Below are 24,097 nucleotides of genomic sequence, written 5' to 3' on the forward strand. Positions count from 1 at the left end.
TGGCCTCATACATTTTATTCTTTGAGAGTAATAATTTAATACATAAAATGTAACTCCAGGGATTAATGTACTTTTCACATTAGGCCTGCTCTCATATCAGCACTTCCAGTAAATTACAGGAAAATGAGCCAATTTACCAGGAGTGCATTCTAAGTATTCCTTTGAGATTGTTCATGGAGATTTTTCAAATTTATAGTTAAATACTCAAGGTATATCATTACATCTTAATAGCTGAAAACCCATTAACATTCTGGATAATAGCCTTCTTGTGGCAAACAAAAAGGTCTTCTCATTTGAAAAAAAAATAGTATGCAAATACCTATAAAAGGAAAAAGAGAAATTAAAATGTAGAAACAGATGTTGTAATAAAATGCCCAAGTTCTTCATAAAAGTTCTGAATCAAAATGTATTCTTATTTTATAATAGCAATCCGGCTACAAGAAAAATTATTTGAAATTATTTCAGTCCCTGTTGTGTACCTAATTTCTTTCAGCGTATGCTGTTCTTTATTTTTTATTCTTTTACCAAAAATGAAAACGGGGGAAAGAAATAACAACTCTGACAGGGTAGATATATTTAAAATAATCTTTGTATTTCTACATATCAGGAGGTATTCTTGTATCAACTACAAAACAACATTGCTTGCTTGACTTTTCAAGTAAAACTGAACCCTCCCTTTTTATTCTGTTTAACTCCTCCTCACTTCCCCTCAGATTTTATCTGCCTGTCTACTAGACTCTTATTTCCTTCCTTTTAGAATCTCATTCCAGAAATCAAACCTATTGAATTTTCATTTTCTACCTCTCCACAGGCTACTTCCTCAGGAAAATCCTACCTACCCTAAGCAGGGAGGGGGGTGGAAAACCTGGCTTCCTGCATCCTTGTCCAATCTGGTTTCAAGCTATTTTCCCGGCACGGAGACCATACTCCCTTTGCATCCGTGTCCTCTAGCCAAAGGGCCTGCTCAACAGTCTGTCCCTAAATATGACCTGCTCTTTCGACTAGGCAGTGGCCATACCTGGAGTGTTCCCATAGCCACCTGCCAAATTCCATTCTGTCTCCACACCCAGTTCAAGTGCAATCACCTCCTGAAATCCTTCCTTACTCTCTATTCTCCCACTCTTCACCAAACTGTATGTGGCAATATACAGTTTGACTTTAAAAGTAATAGGAACTGAGAGAAATCAGGGATGCAAAGAATATTTTGAGATTACTTTATAAAGAAGTTGGCACTCGCCTGGGCTCTAGAAGAATCAATAGGCCAAAGGAGGAAGACAGTGTTTTCTTTTCTGCATGAAAGCAATTGAACTTGTCATGTAAAGAATAATTCATAGTCTAACCCTAATAGATCCTTTCATTTACTTGTAAAAATTAATATAATTTAAGAATAAAATGTATTCTATAGAGCAGTTGTCACCACTTTTGTCCCTGGTGGCCGATAATAAGGCAGCCTGAGAATCCCATCCATCCAAGCCTGTTAACATCACCTTGTCACCCTAACTGGAATCATTTGCTTCTCTTCCATGGATTCTTGAGTACACTCCCCATACCTGCAGTTCTAAATCTTTTCTTCTTTTAACTTTCCAGTTCCATGCCTGCTGACTCATTCTCGGCTAATTATTTGGCCTCCCACTTTACTGAGATTATTTCAAATCTCTGAAACTCCCTCATGGCTCAAGTATCTGTAGTTCTTCACCACAACTATCGCCTTCTCCTTTTTGACTCAAAGAAAACAACAGTATCCCTTCTCCCCAAAGCTAATTCCTTTCCCCTTGAATCCTAGCTTCTGGGGTATGAAAGGGCCAAATGAATAGCACTCTTCTTGCCCACTCAAATTCTGAACACACTGAAATATAAGATGAGGATATGGCAGAGGGATACCAAAATATCACTATTATTACAGGTGGAGGTTAAACTGGAGAATACGGTTTAATGTGGGAGCCAAAGGTACCTGAAAACTCAATCCCAAAATTCAACAGATTTACCCCCACGGTCACAGGAAACACTGGATCAGGTCAAAGCTCCCACAAAAGGTACCCTCTCCAGGTAAGAATTAGGGCCTGGAGAAGTAAGGAGAATAGCCCTCCAAGGTCAGGACTGCTGGCCCAAAAGCAAAAGGGAGGAACTCAAAGGAACAGAACATGCTCGATTTCTTCTTCCCGCTCCACCTCCTTTAAGAGGGAAGGAGTAAAGTGATCAAGAATTTTACAGTAATTAAGCACCCTTCACAAGACAGGAAATATCAGAAATAAGAAGTTTTCCCTCAAACTCTATCTCCTCCTACTAATTTGGAATCTTCTTACATTTGACAAAAAATGTTTTTCTCTCGCCAACATCTTCTTCCTCTCAGTGTTTCTATCCTATTCCCAATGTTTCAAACACTCCCAGGGGCTGCCATCTTCAAAAACAAACATTGCAATATATCCATATCAAAGCACTATGTTATACACCTTAACCTAACACAATGTGGTATGTCAATCACATCAATTAAACTGGAAAAAAATAAAAACAAACAAAAACATTCGACCCTGCTGCCTATGTTAACTAAGTTTTTATTTCTTTGCATTCTGGAACTGACAGATTCCTTAGGGCTTAGTGCAACTGTCTAGTTCTACAAATCATGACAATGAGGCCCAGAGAGGTAAAGCAATGTGCCAAGGTCACTCATTTCTGATGCTTTTCCCTTGCCAATTCTTTCCCTTGCAATTCTCATCCTCCAGCTCTTGTGGCCATTTTCTTTATGTTGTCCAAGTCATAAATCAAATGTCACCTCCTAAGACTGTCTTCTGTATTCCCATGCTCCCTTTCCTATCCTTCAAGTCATATGGACTAGACTCATTTCATACCGTAATAGCTTTGTGGGGAAAGGAGAATTTTTAGGCCAGCCCCAGAAGATTCAGAAGATCACGGTCACCTCTGCATGGTTTCCAACCTAAGCTGTGTACAATAGGTATGTAAGTCCGTTAAACTCGCTGCTTATTACACCTATTTCCTCCTTGCCTTGGATTCTTAGATGACCTGAATCTCCTTTCTCGACAAGTTCACAACTCTCACTGATGTCAATCAGGGTCACAGCCCCACATTCAGGGAAGAACTGAACTAACTGTGGTTGCAAATGCGAGTACGTGGCCACCTTGTAAGGCTTCTCTCAGCAAATAGTAACCATATTTCTAAGCAGTCTGTTGACTTCAGCACTTTTTGCTATTATTGTGCTCCAATTTAAAATGCCAGTTTGTCTCACTGAAGCATTTTTCCATTCTCTGTCATAAGCCATAACATATAAAATTCCCCCCTTTATCAAACCCAATGGTTAGTTTCCAGTGGCTAACCACTGCTGCCTCTAAAATAAGTGTACTGCGTGGTATGTATTTTAAACGCTTAAATGATTGTCTTAGCAACACCATTAAAGGCTTCAAAAGGATTAACATACAGCAATATTTTTCTTGAGCAAGGTGGGAGGAGGGGGCAAAAGAGAGGATCAAATACTAAACAGTTATGGCACACTGAAGAAACTGCCCTGCCACTTTCACTCGCCAAACAGAAGTGCACACACCTACAAATGTGTAAAATAGCCTCTGTAGAGCCATTCCAGATACCTCTAAAGAAAATAATTTCACTCTCCTTTCAAGCTACAAAGCCACATGTGTGATTCTCATGACCCTTCCCTTATCCTGCCTCATTCTGCAGTTACCTCTACCCTTCCATGGTCTAAAAACAACTAGAGATTCCTGATTCATCTTTGTATGCATGGCCACGTTGAGTAGAACGTACACAGTAGGTTCTCAGCAAATATCTGTGGAATTGACATCTGAGGTCATTTATGACTTCTATGTCTAGCTATCTACAGAGCAGGGATTCTGGCTTGCATAGGTTCTAGGAGAAAGTTATGGCTTAAAAAACATCTTTCTCCAAATGGTTCTCACTTTTTCTTCTCATACCTGTCCCTCTTTATGCCACATCTCTTTCCTTGTAAGCAAGTCAAGGGAAAAGGAAAAATTTACCGTGTACCACTGAGCACACTATGAGTGGTTACAAAATATTTCATTCTACAGACTACTTGTTCAGAGGAAGATAGCTTTCTGCTATTCCAAGTGTGTTCCTTCTGTAGAATACAGTGATTGCTCTTAATAACAGCCAGTTTACTTGCTGAAGTATACTGTTTCTGGGCACAGTTCCTCAGACACTCAAATGCATATAATCATAGGAACATAGCTTATTGCTGTGAAATTTGATAAAATAATTTCAGAATTAGAAGGAATCTTAGAAGCACAAATGTATTATTTTGTATTCAGAAATGTCACACTGACATATTACTCTGTAACTTATTTCTTTCACTCAGTGGTTTTGAAATACAGCCATGTAGATGCACATAAATCTGGCTCATGTCTTGTAAATGCTGCTTAGTGTCCCTATATGAATATTCTATAATTTATCTACACATTTCCCTACTGATACTTAAATCCTTTTAAATTTGTCATTATTATACACCATGCTACAATGAACATCCCTATATAGGTCTCCTGCTGCAAGTGTTCCCTGGGTGAAACACCTAGAAATTCCATTTGGCCTCAGATTAGTATTGTCACACCAACTTTCTTTTGGTTTGTTTTTAACTGATACATCTTTTCTATCTCTTTATTTTTATTGTTAACTGCTCTGGGTTGTTTTGCCTTGAATATCCTTTTAAAGATTTTTTTTTTCAACGTTTATTTATTTTTGGGACAGAGAGAGACAGAGCATGAACGGGGGAGGGGCAGAGAGAGAGGGAGACACAGAATCGGAAACAGGCTCCAGGCTCTGAGCCATCAGCCCAGAGCCTGACGCGGGGCTCGAACTCACGGACTGCGAGATCGTGACCTGGCTGAAGTAGGACGCTTAACCGACTGCGCCACCCAGGCACCCCTTGAGTATCCTTTTAAGGCAACAGTTGGCTGTATTTAAAACATATAATTATCATTTTTAATAACTGAGGTTAATTTACTTACATTTATCATGATTACTGCTATAACAGCACTGATCTCATCTCAACCAATTTATTTTGTGTTTTCTTTCTTTCTTTCTTTCTTTCTTTCTTTCTTTCTTTCTTTCTTTTTTAAATGTTTATTTATTTTTGAGAGAGAGAGAGAAACAGATCGTGAGCATGGGAGGGGCAGAGACAGAGGAAGACACAAAATCCCAAGCAGGCTCCAGGCTCTGAGCGGTCAGCACAGAGCATGACACAGGACTCGAACTCACGAACTGTGAGATCATGACCTGAGCCAAAGCCAGAGGCTTAACTGACTGAGCCACCCAGGCGCCCCTATTTTGTGTCTTCTATCTACCATGATTTCTTTGCTACTTAGCTTTTACTTTCTGCTTTTTGCTGCATTTTTTCTGAAATATTTTTCCCTCTACTGTTTCATAAGTTATACAATCTATTTCTTTAACATGCCTACTTAAAGTCAATCTCTAGTAGTCTTCTAAATAATAAGACCCTAGAAAGTTTTACCCTCAGTCTCTCCTCTTCCCCACTCTCTATCAGCTTCCACATTATTGTTGCTAATGTCTTAATATCACATTGTGGGTTTTTTTTAAGTTTATTTATTTTGAGAGGGCATACACGCAAGAGGGGGAGGGGCAGAGAGAGACTGGGAGGCAAGGGAAAATACCAAGCAGCCTCAGTACTACCAGTGCAGAACCCAACATTGGGCTCAAACTCATGAACTATGAGATCATGACCTGAAGTGAAGTCAAGAGTCAGACACTTAACTGAATGAACCACCCAGGCAGCCCAATATCACATCTTTAACAACCCTCATCCAACTTAGAAAAAAAAAAAAAAAAGTTAATACTTGTGTTTACCAGATTCCTTACTCATGACTGATTTATGCATTCCATTCATCCTGTCAGGGTTCAATTTTGTCCCAGTTGCTATTGCTACCTGAAAAATTAACTCAAGACTTTGTGGCTTCAAAAAGCAACCATTTGATTCTGTTCTGTGGGTCAGGAATTTGGGTAACACTCAGCTGGGCCATTTTCTGTATCTTATGAAAATGACTACAGCACTCAGTGGTAAGAGGATGGCTCATCTGGGGGCTCTGATGATCAGGAGCAGTCATACACAGCCCATCTAACATAGAGGTTTCAGAAGAGCTGGACAACTTATATGGCAACTGGTGGGCCTCAGAGCACATGTCCCAAAGGACCAGTTGAAAGCTGAATGACCTTTTCTGACCTAGCCTCAAAAGTCACTGTGGTATCACTCTACCATATCCTATTGGTTTCAAAAAGAGTTGTATAGCTAAGCTAGTCCAGATTCAAGGAGAGGGAACTCAACTTCATGTCTTGATGGGAGAGTGGCTAGGTCATACTGCAGAGTGGCCTGTGAGAAGGTAGACACTGTTATGGCCATTTTGGGAAAATACACTCTGCCACAATTTCCTTGTTACTTAAGTATGTCTTTAGTAATTCTTTCAGCAGTCCATGAGTAGTAAACTTTCAACATCCATATGTTTGAAAATGTCATTATTATATCCTCACTATTGAATGATCACTTAACTAAGTGTAGATTTTAGGCTGATAGTTATTTTCACTTAGTACTTTGAACATATTACTATACTATATTCTGACATTTCTTTGTGCTGATAAGGCATTTGATATTAATCTGCATTTCTTGATATGCATCTGTTTTTTTCTCCCTAGTAGCTTTTATACTTTTTCATTATCTTTGATGTTCTATTGTCTCATTTGATGTATTTAAATGTGAATTTATTTTTATATGGCTTGCTCAAGATTCAGTGTGCTCCTTTAGTCTGAGGAATTCTTTCCATGTATAATGCCAAGTAGACACAAATTTTCCTTGCCTCTCTATTGAGACAGTGTAATGGAATTTTCTTTCTCCATTTGCCCCTTCATGGCTTCTGGCTTTATACAGGTATCTCAGTTTCAGTTCTCCACAGGTACTAGGTCTATGGCCAAGCACCTCTTCCTTGGTATATATCAGGATCCAACCCCCTTGTGATTAAGCCTACACTTTCCCTCTCCATTTTGGTTAACTAGGATAACTCTTTCTTGGTTGTGAATCTGCATGTGTGTGTGTGTGTGTGTGTGTGTGTGTGTGTGTGTGTGTGTTGTTATACTTTGTCCAGCATTTCTAAATACTTGGTAAGTTTTTTGTTTGTTATTGTTGTTTTTTAAGTAGGCTCCACACCCAGTATGAAGCCCAACACGGGGCTTGAACTCACAACCCTGAGATCACAACCTGAGCTCAGATAAAGAGTCGTACGCTTAACCAACTGAGCCACTCAGATGCCCCCAGCATTTCTAAATACTTGAAGGGGGGGGGGGGATTCTTCATAATTCAGTTCAACATACTGACCAGAAACCCACGAAATCCACTTTACCAATTAAATGGTACACAGCCACAAGTCCCCTGGCTTAAGAAGTTTTCATGCAGGCCATGGTTTGCTGTATAACTTTCTAGGCACCATAGCGACAGATTCCCTTTCATCATCACAGAAGCCTAGAGAGATGATTAAAGACTGAGGGGATAAGAATACATGCAAAGAAAGAAGCCAAGATGCAAAGAACGCTGGAGTATATTGCTCATTCATTCAACAACTATGTGGAATCCTCTTCTATTCTCTTTATTAACTTTTTCTCTCTCCCAACCATGTCCTCAAGGAAAACTTTCCAGACCTCACCGATTAAGTCAATTTCCCTATTATTAGATCTCATAGCACTGTATACTTCTTTATAGCACTATAGTTTTCATTTTACATTTTTTGTTTGATTGTTTAATTAATATTGTTCTTCCTCTTAAATGAAAGAGAGTACCACTTCTGGTAATAGCAGAGTAGCTTGTATCAAACCAATCCTCTTATTGATAGCACTTGTAAACTCTAGACAACAACAATAAAAATCTGAAGGTACATGAGAATGAACAGAAAGCTGGCAGAAACTGTAGGGCGTTAACACTTGGGAGAAGGGAATGGCACTCAGTTTCCTGGGTTATTGCTTTTCATCTGAGGGCAGGCCCTAGTTGGCACTATACTACTAAAATTCAGACTGAAACCTGCAACCTTACTGGCTAAAAAATCAGAAAACAGAGTTCAGGACTGACTCAGTACCTGGAAAGTAAAGAAGGAAAACTTCAGAAAAGGTATGAGGCCCATATTCTGCATATATACTGCCTAATTTTCTATGGAACCCCTGAACCATGCATTTAGAGGCAGACCAAATAGTCCAAGTATGGCTAAATGAACTGAAGTAAGATTTCTGCTGCTGCCCACTTCAGGGAAGGCAAAGTCGAAAGTTTAAGTTCAGCCAAGTTAATTGCCTCCTAATACAAATACAAAACATTAATACTCTTCAGAGGAACATAAATCCAGTTTCTACTAAAGTATCAATCACAATGTCCAAGATAAAATCCAAAATTATTAAACACAAAAAGAAACAGAAAAATATGACCCACACTTAAAAAGCAATCAAATGGAAACTGACATGAGTGGACCCAAATATTAGAATGCTAGAAACAGCAAACAAGGACTTTAAAGCAGTTATTAGTATCATAATTAAGGACACAAATACCATAATGAATGAACTAAGGTACACTCAGCAGAGAAAAAGAAATTACTTAAAAAAAAAAAAAAAGGAAATTCTAAGAACTGAAAAATACTATATCTGAAATAAAAAATCCACTGAAGTTTAACAGAGATTATAGAAGAATAAGTAATCTTGAAAATATTTATATAGCAAAAATATTTATATGGCAATATTTATATAGCAAATATTATTATTAGCAATCTGAAGACCAGGGAGAAAAAATATGAACCAGTGAACAAAGTCCCAGGTACTTTGGGTCAAAGATTTAACATATATAGAACTGAAGTCCAAGAAGAACAGGTGAATAAGAATGCTGCAGCAAAGAATACATTAAAAAATAATGAGCAGTGACAACAACCAGCCCCCAGATTACGGTTCCTAAATACCATTTTCCAATGAAAGGAACTCCTAGGAGGAAGGGCTGATTCTAGGACTGGGGCAGGAAAAACAGAAGATGAGCCTACAGCATCATATAGATCCCAAAAGTAAGAAAGCTTAAAAAAAAGGGGTGCCTGGGTGGCGCAGTTGGTTAAGTGTCCGACTTCAGCTAGGTCATGATCTCGCGGTCCGTGAGTTCGAGCCCCGCGTCAGGCTCTGGGCTGATGGCTCAGAGCCTGGAGCCTGTTTCCGATTCTGTGTCTCCCTCTCTCTCTGCCCCTCCCCCGTTCATGCTCTCTCTCTGTCCCAAAAATAAATAAACGTTGAAAAAAAAATTAAAAAAAAAAAAAAAAAGAAAGAAAGCTTAAAAAAAAAGGCAGTGGGTGGGGGAGAATGGGCATCTCAAAAGGACACAGGAACTAACTGCAGGAGCTTCCAATAGCCAAAAGTAGAACAACCTGAGCAGGAAAATAAATAATGACAGTATTGGATTAGAACCCAAAGAATAAAATAAACACCTATAACTCAATTCTGATAAAAACAAATGATTGATAAATGGAGAAGAAGGGAACATCTTCCTTAAATAATTCCAAATAACAGAAATTGATACTACCTCTTCCAAAAGGCAGGGGTAAGGCTTAATTTCCTTCCCCTTGAGTATGAACTCCGCTTAGTGACTCACTTCCAAAGAATAGAGAATGGAAAAGAAGAACTACAAAGTTTAGAGTAGAGAAATGTGGCAGACATAAACTTAACCACATTATCGAGGTTAGTATCACCAGTGATAAGTCATTCTGGTATCATTATCCCATCCTATGATTCAATCATTGAGAAGGGTACCTGACCTCTGTAGTATTCTTCCCCAAATCCATAAGCTCAGTTTAAGTATTATAAAACATCTGACAAAGCCACACTGAAGGACATTCTAAAAAATATTTGTCCAGTATTCTTCAAAATTGTCAACACAATGAAAAGTGAGTAAAATCTGAAAAACTGTTACAGATTGAAGGAGGCTTAGGGTATGATGATAAAATGTAATGTAGTATCTTAGACTGGATCCCAAAACAGGAAAAGAAGAAAATAAAAAAGGACACTAGTGGGAAAACTGTAGTTATTAGTGGCATTGTGCCAATTTACTTTTATAATTTAACAAATACACCATGATTATGTAAGATTATGGGAAGCTGGGTGATACATATATGGGAACTCTATAGTATCTTTGCAAATCTTCTGGTAAATCTGAAAGTATCAAAAAAGAAACCATTTATTTTTAGAATAGTTAAAATTTTCCAAATTTGGTGAGAGATATAAATCTAAGGATTCAAGAATCTGAGAACTCAAGCAAGATAAATGCAAAGGAAACCACAGCTAGGTGTGACACAAACTGCTAAAAACCAAAAATAAGGAAACAAATCTTGAAACTAGCCAGAACAAAATGATATTACATACAGGAGGAAAATGACACAAATGACATCTGGCCTCTCATCAGAATAACACTTATCAGAAATCATGGTAGCTCAGAAAACAATGGAATGATATCTTGTAAGTGTTTAATGAATTTGGGGAAGCACAATTGCCTCAAATATATTAGTCCTAAAATACTATTTATAAGAACAATTTGCTAGGAAGCTCTTGTTTTTGTGCTTAGCATGACGGCAGCCCATTTCCGCTTAAATTATCCAAACTTCTGAATAAAGGGGGCCTGGACCAATTTCTACTTTATTTAAAATTGGTATTTCCTCTTATTTACTTTTAAATTTTTAATTCTTTGTATTTAAAGACAAATGTATACTCTAAAAGACTAACCCTCTCTCCAAAATGTCTGGCTCTTTCCTTCCTCAGTAGAAATGCTCATGAATCACAGACAAGTTGACATAGCATGGAGCAGGTTTTCTACCCAAAAGTTTGAGTAGCTATTAAAGTGTCTGGCCCCTCAGAACTCTTCTTTCAGCTGCTCATTTTAATACCTTTGATAGCAATGGTTCACTGATGCCTTAAACAGTTAATAAACTTTCAAAGTTGAAGTTATTTTTAAACAGCAGAAACAAGCCAATCAGATAATCACCATTATCTCTGGTACAGTTTTGATCTTTGAGTTTAGGATATGCCAATATGCCTTCAGTCACTTTATTTGGTTTCCAGCGTTTTAACATTAAGCTTTCCCCTTTTGTTCATTTCTTTTTATTTTTTTCTACTTCAAGTAAAAATGCAGTGTTAAAACAACATTAAGCTATATGTTTTAACTGAACAAAGTACCAGGATATTCAGAGTTTAAATTCCCTCTGGAACCCTAATTCTAACAGCCTGCACTGCACCCCCACCCCGCCCGCGGTATAAATATATGCTACAATAGGGTCTTTCATTGCAAAACTCATACCTGTGAGGCAATGTCATTTATCACTGAGTAAATAATGCAAGATAACATACTGAAAAGGGGATTTTGCTTTATTCCCTTAACTATAAATAAAAATATGTAGCACTTTTCAGGATTACCATGTGGTATGATATGTATGATTTAATAAAGATTAAATACCAATCTTTAAACCAAACTGTAAATAAGATAAACTATGGTCTCTGGTCTCAAGTTTTAAATAGACTCTCTTTTCTTTAAATTTACTGCTTTCATGAAGCATATAAGGGTGACTGCATATAATTTGTGATCCTGCAATGAAAGAGCTATTGTGATATGTATATGTGGGGAAAAAAACACAACAACTGGAGTTAATGTTGTTGTGGGAATTAAAGAAAGTGCCTGTGATGAAGATCAGCGCAGTGAGGCCAAGTCAGAACTAGAGTCAAAGGCCTTTTTCCAGATAAAGAAAGCAAATCACTGTCAGCTGTGGCTTGATTTATATATTATAACCAGTCGGGGCGGGGGAGCGGGGGGGGGGGGGGGGGGGGGGGGAGAGGTCTAACATGTGAAAACAGAAAACAAAAACTGATTTTACTCACATCAGTATATGACTACCCTGAATTATGTTTGAACATGATGTGATATGATGGAATTCAGCTTCCCTGATGGCAGCTTGTGTTTATTCTGGCTATTCTGATCCCATCTCAGCATCCAGATGCCATTCCTCTCTGGTGCCTAATGTGTTTATGCTCACAGTATCAGCAGGCATTGGGTTGCAAAGATCAGATTGGAAGTGATTTCACTCTATTTTCAAAGAGAAAAGAATTTATCCCTTTGATTGCTACTTGCTTGCAAAGTAGAACTTGTTCCAGTTTTCTAAAAGTGCCACTTAAACTAAATTATAGCAGAGTGATCGCAAAAGGATTCCTAGGAGAACACATTACAGTTACAGAAAATGGAAATCTCACTTTTCTACTCCTTTTTGAAGAAGTCATACTGACCAGCAAAGGCACTGGAAAAGTTCTTTACCTGCTGAACATCTCATTCCTCCTTAGGAGATGTATCTTCATCAACACTGATTTGTTCCTGGCACTAACAACAATTAAAGGTTTCATATAAACATCTAAACTTTAAAACTAGAAAACAGCTTTTCTGTGTCAAAACTGTTAGACATGTCAATAGAACACAACAAAGAACTCATCAATCATAGCGTGGCCTGTTGTGGATACGCCTCTCCAGACAAGCTGACTTTGTCCTCACAGAATCCCTTTATCCTTCCCCTTTCCCGTGCTCTTTGCCGTCTTGCTGATGGCACAAGACCTACTAACATATACTGACAACTCTCCATTATCCAGAGGCAAAGACCATGATTTGTCAGGTTTTTTTTTAAGTGCCTTTATGAAAAACTGGACACTAGCGAAAAGCAATGAAAACATCTGTTAGAGACAATCTATCTAGAAGAAGAAATAATTGATGTTTACTGAGTACTTACTATGTATCTGACACTCTCCTAATCCCTGGCAATCTTTTTTATTCTTACTATCCCCTTTTACAGATGAGGAAATGATGTGGGGAGAAGCTAAGTGTCCAAGATTACCAAGATTTGAACTCAAGTAGTTGGACTCCAGAGTGTTCTTGCCCTCTACTGCAGGGCAATCCTACAGAGTAACCACAGCATGCCACCATGTGTTAATGTCACAGGTAAAACCAAACAGAAGCCCATCATAGAAAACCGCAAAGGTGAGGGGAAAACCTAGAACTGGGTACAGGAGTACGAAGGGAGCAAAATTAAGTCAGGGAAGGGAGGGGTGAGGACAAACAACAGACACTGCATCTCTGCCCAGCTCTTGTCCCGTTCTAATACTTTTTTTTAAGTTGTTTTTGTTGTTGTTGTTGTTGTTTTTGGTGTTGTTGTGTTTTTTGTTTTGTTTTGGGGTTTTTTTTTTTGAGAGAGAGAGAGAGAGAGCACAAGCAGGGGAGGAATAGAGAGAGAGAATCCCAAGCAGGCTCTGTGCTGGCAGCACAGAGCCTGTTGTGGAGCTCGAACCCACAAACCATGAGATCACGACCTGAGCCAAATCAAGAGCCACTTGAGCCAACTGAGCCACCCAGGCGCCCCTCCCCCATTCTAATACTTAAAAGAAGAGAGAAGTCCATGAAAATGAGAAATTAATTAACAGATGATTTTGACAGGTAGAGGGTTTTAAGGTGCATTTCAAATATTATAATGTTTACCTAAAACATACTTGTATTTTTTCATACTTTTAATGAATAACAATTGTGTTTCTAAATATCAGATGTAAGTTTAATTAAATAATTTTATGTTAAGTCCATTTCTTACCACATTTTTATTCTTCTTTGAACCATGTTGGGGATTATACGACACCCACTCCCCATCTCCCCAGGACTCTGTCTCTCAGTAGCTCCTATTTACTGAGCAGTGATTGGACTATGAAGCTGAATTTCCCAGGCTGGACCCATGCTGTTTTGAGCCATTTCACCAATGCTCTCACCAGGGCTTCTGAGTCCCTGCTCACTGAACTCAGACCACATCAGTGTTTCACCCCTGTAATGCCCTACCATGCATTTTCCGGTTTTGAAGCCACAGAGACTTGCGAGTTCCCATCCATTTCTCCTGCTAACCACCCTCAGTTTGCCATCTACCAGCAGTTACTGGGTTATTCTCCATTCCTGTTCAGGCAGAGCCCATTCCCACCCCCCAGCCTCACTCATGACCTCTGCTCTCCACTCCTGCTCCTGCCATGAACACGGCCACCACCTCCTTCTTTCCCACATCTACTCTCCCACCTCCCAGCTGATAGGAGCCTTTAAAGCTGCTCAGGTTCTCCTACAGCAAACAAAATAAAACAAAACAACAACAACAATAACAAAAAACAGTAACAGCAAAATATGTTTTCCCTTACTTGGCCCAACAGTACCATTCTAGCTTTTGCCTCTGTCTTACTATCAAACTTTCCCAGCCAATAGCCCATACCCTCTTCTATTTTATGATCACACATTTCTTACAATGTTGAAATCTGGTATCTGACCATACCACTTCACTAAAAGTTTATTTTTAAACATTCACAGGGATTTTCTTCTTGTCAAATCTAGCTTGACCTCAGTCCTTTTCCTTGACTCTCTGTGGCATCTGTCACTACTAATCTCCCATCACCTCCAATGATTCCTAGGAGACTATACTGTCTACACCCCCTCTTACATCTCTGCTCTCAGACATTGGATGTCCCCCAGGCTCACAGTCCTGGGCCCTCTTCTCATTCCGGAATCTGTCTTTTGCTCACATCTCTGGTACTCAACTAACCTCCCTATGGAAAGGACTCAGCTCCTTACCTCCAGCTCTGTCTTTAAGTCCCTGTCCTTACCTTCAAAGCAATACTTCTCAAACTATCTGTGGCGAAGGGCTAGTTATTTTTTCCCATTACAGGTCAACACTTTTGTAAAACATAATGAAAACAAATCACAAAAAGAAAAAAAACCTACAAAACACAAGCCCTGATTATTTTATCATCGGATTTAACATAAGCACAACCAGAATAAACCATAACATGGGAAAGAAGAAAATAATTACTATAATAGTTTTTTAAATGTTTATTTATTGAGAGAGAGAGAGAGAGAGAGAGAGAGAGAGAGAGAGAACGAGAGGGGGAAGGGCAGAGAGAGAGGGAGAGAGAGAAATCCAAGCAGCATCCGTGTTGACATGGGGCTCAATCTCAGGACCATGAAATCATGACCTGAGTTGAAATCAAGAGTGGGACACTCAACTGACTGAGCCACCCAGGCACCCCACTATAATAGTTTTTAAATGATTACTCTCTATTTGAACACTGGCTGGCAGAATACTCCTTAAGGAGTATCGCTCCAGAGGCCTGCAGGGCATGGACTGGGCCCCTACCATTCCCTAACACATACCAACTTCCACACTTCTGTCTGCTATGGCAGCATCACCTTCCACTGGGTCTAAGAGTTCTGCCTCATCTTGACTCCTCCCTCCTTTGTAACTCTACCCAATCAATTATCAACCTTTAAATTCTACTCCTTCAAATTCTTTCTTTTATCCAGCTCTTCTCCACATTGCCTGGGACAACTCTAATCCATACACTAAGACCACACACTTGAACTATTATACAACAACCCTCTAAATGAGTCTCCATGGGTGGTGAGCAGTCATTAGTGCTATTTACAAATATTTCCAGTTCTTCTTCCCCAGTCCCTAATCCTCATACATACAAGGACTGCAATTTCTGGTAGCCTGTGACTGCCATCTAGTTCTAGCCAATAAGTTATAAATGGAAGCATGAGTGTCACTTCCAGGCCTAATATTTAATTGCTAGTGCATGACCTTCCAGAGTGCTCTCTTCTCTCTTTGGGCAAACAAAACATGAGAGGGTGGCTATTCTGTCAGCCTGGATGATTATAAGTAGAGTCCCCAGTTGAGCTGTGATAGACATGCAGCATTAGCAGGAAACATACCTTTACCTTGTTAAAACCACAAAGATTTTAGAGTTATTTGTTACTATGCTAACTTAGCCTATTCTGACTCATACACTCTGTACCAAGCCTCTCCTCTCTCTAAAACCATACTTACCACGACTGATTCTTGAAGTGTGAATTTAATATCCTGGCTCTACTAAAAAAAAAAAAAAAAGCACCTTGAATGAATTTCTATTAAAGAAAAATGCAAACTCCTTGGCATTCAAAATTCTTACCAACCTATTTTTTCAGTCTTATCCTACCAGACTATAACCTCTCATTTCCTGAACTGTCAGGCTCCCTTCCAGTCACCCACCAACCCACGCCCCCAAAAAAGGAACACTTCCCTTCTCTCTTCTCTTTATGGTAAATAATCAATTCTATCTACTCAAACTTTCCCCCACAGCTCTACCAACAGCTAACACTGAATACTTGTTAAGTGCTAGGTTTTGTTCTAAGCATTTGTCATGTATTAACTAATTTACTCCTCAAGTAACTCTATGAGATGAGTACTATTATTATTAAACTCATTTTACAGATGAGGAAACTAAAACATGTGGATTAAGTAACTCGCTCAAAACCACACAGCGAATAAATGACAAAGCCGGATGAACCCAGCAGCCCATCCTCCTAACCACTGCCCTCTACTGCTTCCAGGACACTCTGTCTCCCCTTCCACTGAACTTCCAGGACACTCTGGAGATCTCCCCAGTACATAACCTTGTGCCCTGCATGACCAGTCACTGATGCGTGCAGGCTTTCTCTATTAAGCTAGACTGTAAGTTCCTGAAGGTCAGGGAGCCACGTCACCATGTTTTGTATCACTCAGTAAAACGCTGCTGAGAGTCCCTTCTGTGATAAAAGCACAGGTCTACCAGACAGGAGATCTGTTAATCATGGTTTTCATTTTTTGTATTTGATGATGCTTTGACATCTTGGGGCCCTGCTGCCCCCAGACAGACAAGTCTTTCCAGGGCTAGCCGATATGCAAATCAACCAATCCAGAATTCACATCCCCAACCACCTCTTTTTATTTTTATCTTTTTAATTTTCTCTTTATTTTATTTTTCTTAATATAATTTATGGTCAAGTTAGCTAACACACATTGCATACAGTATGCTCTTGGTTTCGGAGGTAGATTCCCATGATTCATCGCTTACATACAACACCCAGTGCTCATCCCAACAAGTGCCCTCCTCAGTGCGCATCGCCCATTTTCCCCTCTCCCCAGCCCCCATCAACCTTCAGTTTGTTCTCTGTATTTAAGAGTCTTTTATGGGTTTGCCTCCCTCTCTGTTTGAAACTATTTATTTCCCCTTCTCTTCCCCCATGGTCTTCTGTTCAGTTTCTCAAGTTCCACATATGAGTGAAAATATAGGATATCTTTCTCTGACTGACTTATTTCACTCAGCAGAATACCTTCCAGTTCCATCCACGTCATTGCAAATGGCAGGATATATATAAACCACATCTTCTTTATCCATTCATCAGTTGATGGACATTTGGGCTCTTTCCATGATTTGGCTATTGTTCAAAGTGCTGCTATAAACATTGGGGGTATACGTGCCCCTATGAATCAGCACTCCTGTATCCTTTGGATAAATTCCTAATAGTGCAATTGCTGGGTTGTAAGGTAGTTCTATTTTTAATTTTTTGAGGAATCTCCACACTGTTTTCCAGAGCGGCTACACCAGTTTGCATTCCCAACAGTGCAAGAGGGCTCTCATTTCTCCACATCCTCACTAGCATGTGCTGTTTCCTGAGTTAATTTTAGCCACTCTGACCGGTGTGAGGTGGTATCTCAAGGTGGTTTTGATTTGTATTTCCCTGATGATGAGTGATGTTGAGCGTTTTTTCATGTGTCAGTTGGCCATCTGGCTGTCTTCTTTGGAAAAGTGTCTATTCATGTCTTCTGCCCATTTCTTCACTGGATTATTTGTTTTTCGTGTGTTGAGTTTGGTTAGTTTTTTATAGATCTTTGGATAATAACCCTTTATCCGATATGTTTGCAAGTGTCTTCTCCCATCCTGTCGGCTGCCTTTTAGTTTTTTTGATTGTTTCCTTTGCAGTGCAGAAGCTTTTTATCTTGATGAAGTCCCAATAGTTCATTTTTGCTTTTATTTCCCTTCCCTTTGGAGACATGTTGAGTAAGAAGTTGCTCCCAACCACCTCCTTTAATACTCACACACCAAGCCAATATTCCCCCAGCCCCAATTCTTCCCAGGGCAAGCTATCAAGGACTAGGGACCACCCCAAAAGCCCAGACCCCTCCAAAAGGACTCAAACTAGCCAGTCCTAAGTCTGCTGACTTTGCCCTGCCTGGTCTTCCCCAGAAACCACAATAAAGGCTCAGGCTCCTGCTCTACCCTTGCTCTTCTGCCTAATGACCAACCCTGGTGCTCCCATGTGTGGCCTTAGGGGTATGCCCCCTCCTCTTGGGAACTGTAAATAAGAAACTATTCTTTCAAAGACAACTCGTCTCATGTCTGTCACCTGATCATACCTGATTAAAACAAATGCCGGGTCCATGTTAAAACATGTTATCATCCTATCAGGAGCTCTTTGGGAATGCAAACTACATACTTGATATCAGGGAGGATTCTTAAGTCTCTCTCTTGATTCCATCAATCTCTGTGTTGTTGGAAAGAAGGATTTTCACTGGGGATAGAAGAGATAGAAAAAGGATTTTCAAGGGGGTAGAAGAGACAAATAATATAGAATAGAATATATTTGGTGAGCTTCATGTTCAGCATAAGGAAAAGAGAAGAAGCCCCAGTTATTTTTTAATTGTCTTTCACTCTTAATTGTAACAGTTATTATCTTAGCACTGAATTGGTAATTATAATTGTAAAAACACCAAATCTTTAAATGACTCTGCATTTGTTAGCCGCCTTCTATTTTTTCCATAAGGATGAGCAGTAAAATCCTGAATCCCACAAGGATCCGAAGATAACCATAGGGGCAACAAGGAAAGGTGAAAGCTAAGGATAGTGTAGCCTATCTGCAGCCAGTCTTGGGAAAAATAAAATCCCAGGAAAGGAGTGGGTGGAGGCAGTTCTGAGAGAGAAAACCAGGATAAGCCCCTGAAACCTGCCACCAGGAAAAGAGCATGAAGATCCTACCTTGATTTGAGAAGCAGTCTTAGCAACAAAAGCCAAGGGGTTTCCTAACACTCTCCTAGCTAACTAGGACTCCAACGGGTTTCCTAACACTCTCCTAGCTAACTAACACTCAAAGCTAACCAGTATGAATAAGTGCTTAATCGACACTTGTTGAATGAATACCTCAATCTTATAAAATTGAGTATAGTTTTATGACACTCATGAAGATTTAGATATAGTACACTTTGTCATCCTATTAACTTAAACTCTTTGTGTCCTTTACTATATCTCCCTTGAGACAAATATACTGCTTTTCTCCTGTAGCATAAGGTGGTACAATTTTTCAAAGTGCTCTGATATATTTCAAAGTGTTCTTGCAATATTTCCTTGGAGTATCTGCACATTCAGCCATGGACTTTGAAAAAATGCCAGAGAAACTCCCATCCCACAAATGCTCCATGTTTCAGAGGTTCCAGGAACAAAGTGTGGAAGATATCCAGATTATTGCCAGCCAGGAGAATGCCATTCACCCAAAACTTCCCTAGAATGTGTTGGTCCCAAACAAGCAACATGAATCTAAAAGTCCTTGGAAAGACCAAGAAGACCAGAGTCTTTTTCCTTTGGGGACTCAGTCAATTCAGAACTCATCTGGACTATTTAGAAATCTTTGAGAAGGAACTTGACCTTTATATCCCGGTATGAATAACAATTAGCAACTGCATCTAACATCTATTGGGTGCTTGCTATGAGATAAGCAAGGCATATTAAATACATAATTTCATTTACTCCTCACTATCCAGTGAGGTCCATTATCTCCATTTTACAGCTGAGTAAACTGAAGCCCAGAGAGGTTAAGATAACTTCCCTAAGTTCACAGTTATTAGATGCCATAGTTGAAATTTAGATTCTTATGGTCTGGCTCTAGACCCCAGATCAGCACTACACTGTATTACCTCAAGTACAGTCCAAGCCTAGATCAAAAATACCCATTTCAAGCGCAGCAAAGCTCATTGGATCCTAACCCTGTAAGTTGAATGACACAAGCAACAGTGAAACAGGTCAAGAACTATCCCCATATCCCCATACAAACATGGACACCCACTGTTACCAGAGTCTTCCCCACCACTCTTAAACAACACCATATTCTGTTGTTTATGGGCAAGGGGGTTTATACTATTCTATAGATCCTACATTTCAAGGAACAACAAAATCTTCCTCATACACCAAATGCAAAGTAAATTTAAATCCTGACCTAATAACACAACTACATAAAACTGCATTATACCAAACAATGCTACATGTTTGTATTCTATGTGTTGAAGATAAAATCATGCATTCATGTAATAATGTAACATTCCATATATCCACGAATAGCCAAAATACTGTCCAGAAACCATTCTTACCATCAGACACTGGACAAGATATTCTAGGAACTGGAAGATGGTGGAAAGGTATTTAAGGATGGAAATTAGAACACAAGAACACAAACCCATGTTGTAGGCCTCCTCAGCTGGCAGAAGTACCAGCCTTGTTGACATATGCATCTTTCACGCCAACTTCCCCCACCACTCTCCAGAACAAGACAAACTCGGAATGGCTGGGAGAGCCCTTATGATACTGCCCAAGTCTTCTCTTCCAAGCTCAGTTCTTTCACCTGCCACTCACCCGACAATGGTTCTAAAACCTTCATAATCCCAGCTCATGCTCAAATTCATTCGCTGTCCTCACTGCAGAATTTGAGTACAATGGTTGAAATCAGGTAGGACTTCAGCAGAAGCAAAAGGAAGGGCTATTATTCCATGAAGTGCTTTGTACACTACAGGTCCAAGATAAATAACTATTGAACATTTTAATAGACATAATTCAGTTAATACAGCCTTTAAACATAAAAAGCCACCTGGGTGGCCCAGTCAGTTAAGCATCAAACTTCACCTCAGGTCATGATCTCACAGTTGGTGACCTCGAGCCCCACAGTGGGTGAACTGGAGCACTGCTTTGGGCGAGCCCCGCTTCTCTCTCTCCCTCTCTGCCCCTCTTGGGATTCTCTCTCTCTCTCTCTGCCCCTCACTGCACCTTCTCTCTCTCTCTCTCAAAAAAAATAATAATAATTAATTAAAAGAACTGGCTTAATATTTAATAAAGATGAGGGTTTTATCAGACCACCCAGGAATTTTTGTGCTAGGATAAAAGTTAACAAAACTTTTCAAACTCCATTAACAGAATTAATATAATTTATTATTATCTATAAATATTCATAGAGTGGAAACAAGATCTAGATTAATAGAGCTGGGTTACAGAGTTCAGTAGGGTAAAAATAAAGAAATCGGAAAAGAAAATATAGACAAAAATATCAGCTTTTTCCGTAAGATTTCCTCTTCTAGGATTGTTGAAAAACACTATTTTTAAATAGAAACTATTTTGGAAACTCAGTACTTAAAGAGGTATTGTGAAAATAGTTTATTAATGAACATTCTGCTACGGAGAAAAAGTCACTGCTCTGGCTCATAGGAAAATACATTTTACTAGCAAAAACAGATGACAGATACAGACTCCTTGAATCCATGACAACAAGAGACTCAAAATTCAGTTCCCACTCACTGCACGAGGCTCCTCTACAACACACCGACAGAGTCATCTAGTAGCTATTCAGAGATTCCAGGTATTTCAATTTATTTTTTTTTTTAATTTTTTAAAAGTTTATTTCAAGAGAGAGTGAGAGTGGGATCGGGGCAGAGAAAGAGAAGAAAGAGAATCCCAACTAGGCTCTGCACTGTCAGCACAGAGCCCAATATGGGGCTCGAACCCATGAACTGGGAGGTCATGATCGGGGTCAAGATCAAGAGTTAGACACTTAACCAACTGAGCTACCCAAGTGCCCAAAAGACCTCAGGTATTTTAAAATATTGTTTAGGAGTCCAAAATATCTTTTGGAGTGATGATAATACCTGAAAATTAGACAGAGGAGATGGCTGCACAACTCTGTGAATATCCTAAAAGCCACTGAATTATACAGTTTTAGAGGCTAAATTTTATGGTATGTAAATTACATCTCAACAAAGCTCTTTGTTTAAGTAGGCTCTACACCCAATTTAGGGTTTGAACTCATGACCCGGAAATCAAAAGTTGCATTGTCTACCAATAGAGCCAGCCAGGTGCCCCAAAGCTATTATTTTTAAAAGTGGCAAAAAAGAACAGCAAACTGTTTCAACAAAGTCTTACAGTGGTTTTCTTACCCATGTCCTACAAAAGATAGAAAATCTTACATAATTTAGAAAAGACTCAGTAAAAACGTATCAATGATATTAGCAAGGATTAGTATAAGCTTCATGTTTTAAAAGGGCCATTTAAAAGAGATGTACATTGGGGCACCTGGGTGGCTCAGTCGGTTAAGTATCCGACTTCGGCTCAGGTCAAGATCTCATAGTCTGTGAGTTTGAGCCCCATGTCGGGCTCTGTGCTGTCAGTTCAGAGCCTGGAGCCTTCTTCGGATCCCATGTCTCCCTCTCTCTCTGCCCCTCCCCCACTCATGCTCTGTCTCTCTCTCTCAAAAAATGAATAAACGTTAAAAAAAATTTTTTTAAATAAAAGAGATGTACATTGACTTGAATAGGAACTTGTAGTTAAAGATCTATGCTACACCCAGTGCACATCTTCCAACATGGCATGGCATTTCAACCTCAGAATTTATTTTGTATATTGCTTTAAAGACTATTTCAAAAAGTGTAAGCCCTGAGTATCTCCCAAACTTCGGTCGTGTATGTACCACCTTCGGTATTTTTGCCATCTTCATACCACCTTGTTATTTATTAAATACTTTTTCTTGAATCCACTTTACCCCTGACTCAACTTTTATAATATCCATGAAATCATGGGTTTGACTGGCTAATTTACAATTTTCCACCGTATATTAAAATGGACACATAACTATTAAAATTCAAAAGATGCTTATCCATGTACCACTTTAAATCATCTTGCACACAAGTCAAGAAAACACTGGTTTTAAAAAATCAGCTGAGCCTGGTAACATATCTGTATCTACACTTTAAAAACTGTTAAGGAAATCAGAATGTTCAAAAGCCACTTTGCAGCAAAATTTAGGACTGTCCTACTCTATGAAGGCACATTATCAGTGGGAGCCACAGGGCTGGCATTCAGCCAAGAAAACGTATTTGAGAGTAACACTGGAGTGGATGGTACAGAAAGATGGCAGGCAGTAGGCCTCCATGAGGGAAGCAGCTGAAAGAACAAGGATGCTAGGTCCTCTTTACAAATTCTTGGGTTCTTGCTACAGCCATGCTCTGCTTATCAAACAGAGCTGAACTTGGCAGAAGACCAACTGCCTAATGGACAGGTGGGCAGGGCTTTTTATTTATCCTGCTTCCTTCCTGCCAACACCAGTACTGAAAGCCTGCAGAAGGGCCCACTCCTAAAGTAGTACTCTAGGGCAAAGAAAGAGTCTGGGCTCTACCACACCTGTTCCTCCCATCGAGAAGAAATATGGGTTAGATTTCATTCTGAAATATTAGCACTGTAGGTGGTTTGAAACAGCTTCCTGAAAGGAGCTTACCCCCATTCCTGATGGGGGATGTCATGATACCATGCCCTCACACCCCTCAAAAAAAAAAAAACACCCTGAAGACACTGGATATTTAACCACTTTTTTTTTCACTTCCTTTTCACACTGCAAAGAGGACTACCTCTTTTTGTAGTTATCTATCCTAAGTAGGTGACACAATTACAAGTCACTGCCTTTATTCTTATTCATTTCAAGAAGCCCTAACTGAGTCCTAGGTAGTGAGGCATAGAGAAAGCTGGTAACTGAGGCTGTCTCCAAAGAGAACTGGGAGAGGGAAGAGGGCAGGGTGAGAGAGAGAGAGAGAGAGAGAGAGAGAGAGATGCTTCCTGCCCCAATTTTTGTTCTCGAATCATTTTTCTGGTAACTAGATAAAATAATTTTTATATAATTCTATGCAGTAAAAAATCATACATCATTTTAGATAAATCTACTCCTGCCCCAACAGTGAACTTAGGGTACTAGCCTATAGGCACACTGACACAGTATTTTCTTAATACTATTGATCCCTTTTTGGCTTCTAACACATGGCTTGGAGACTGCAAAAAGATATACTTTTCCAGTATTTTCTCAATTAAATCCATTCCTTTTCTGTATAAAGTTTTAATATGTAGCCCC

At 39.3% G+C, this 24,097-nt stretch overlaps 1 protein-coding gene across 6 annotated transcripts in view; it reads right to left on the reverse strand.

Moving 5' to 3' along the window:
• Positions 1 to 24,097, reverse strand: part of AOPEP (aminopeptidase O (putative)) — a 349,846-nt gene that overhangs the window by 314,178 nt on the left and 11,571 nt on the right. For all 6 annotated transcript variants that reach the window (XM_047829009.1, XM_047829006.1, XM_047829007.1 and 3 more), the window contains exon 2: positions 18,389 to 18,463. The gene's annotated coding sequence lies outside the window, so the exon portion shown is untranslated. The remainder of the gene's footprint in view (positions 1 to 18,388; positions 18,464 to 24,097) is intronic.

This window comes from Prionailurus viverrinus, chromosome D4 (assembly GCF_022837055.1).
Source record: "Prionailurus viverrinus isolate Anna chromosome D4, UM_Priviv_1.0, whole genome shotgun sequence".
In the NCBI taxonomy this organism is placed as follows: Eukaryota; Metazoa; Chordata; class Mammalia; order Carnivora; family Felidae; genus Prionailurus; species Prionailurus viverrinus.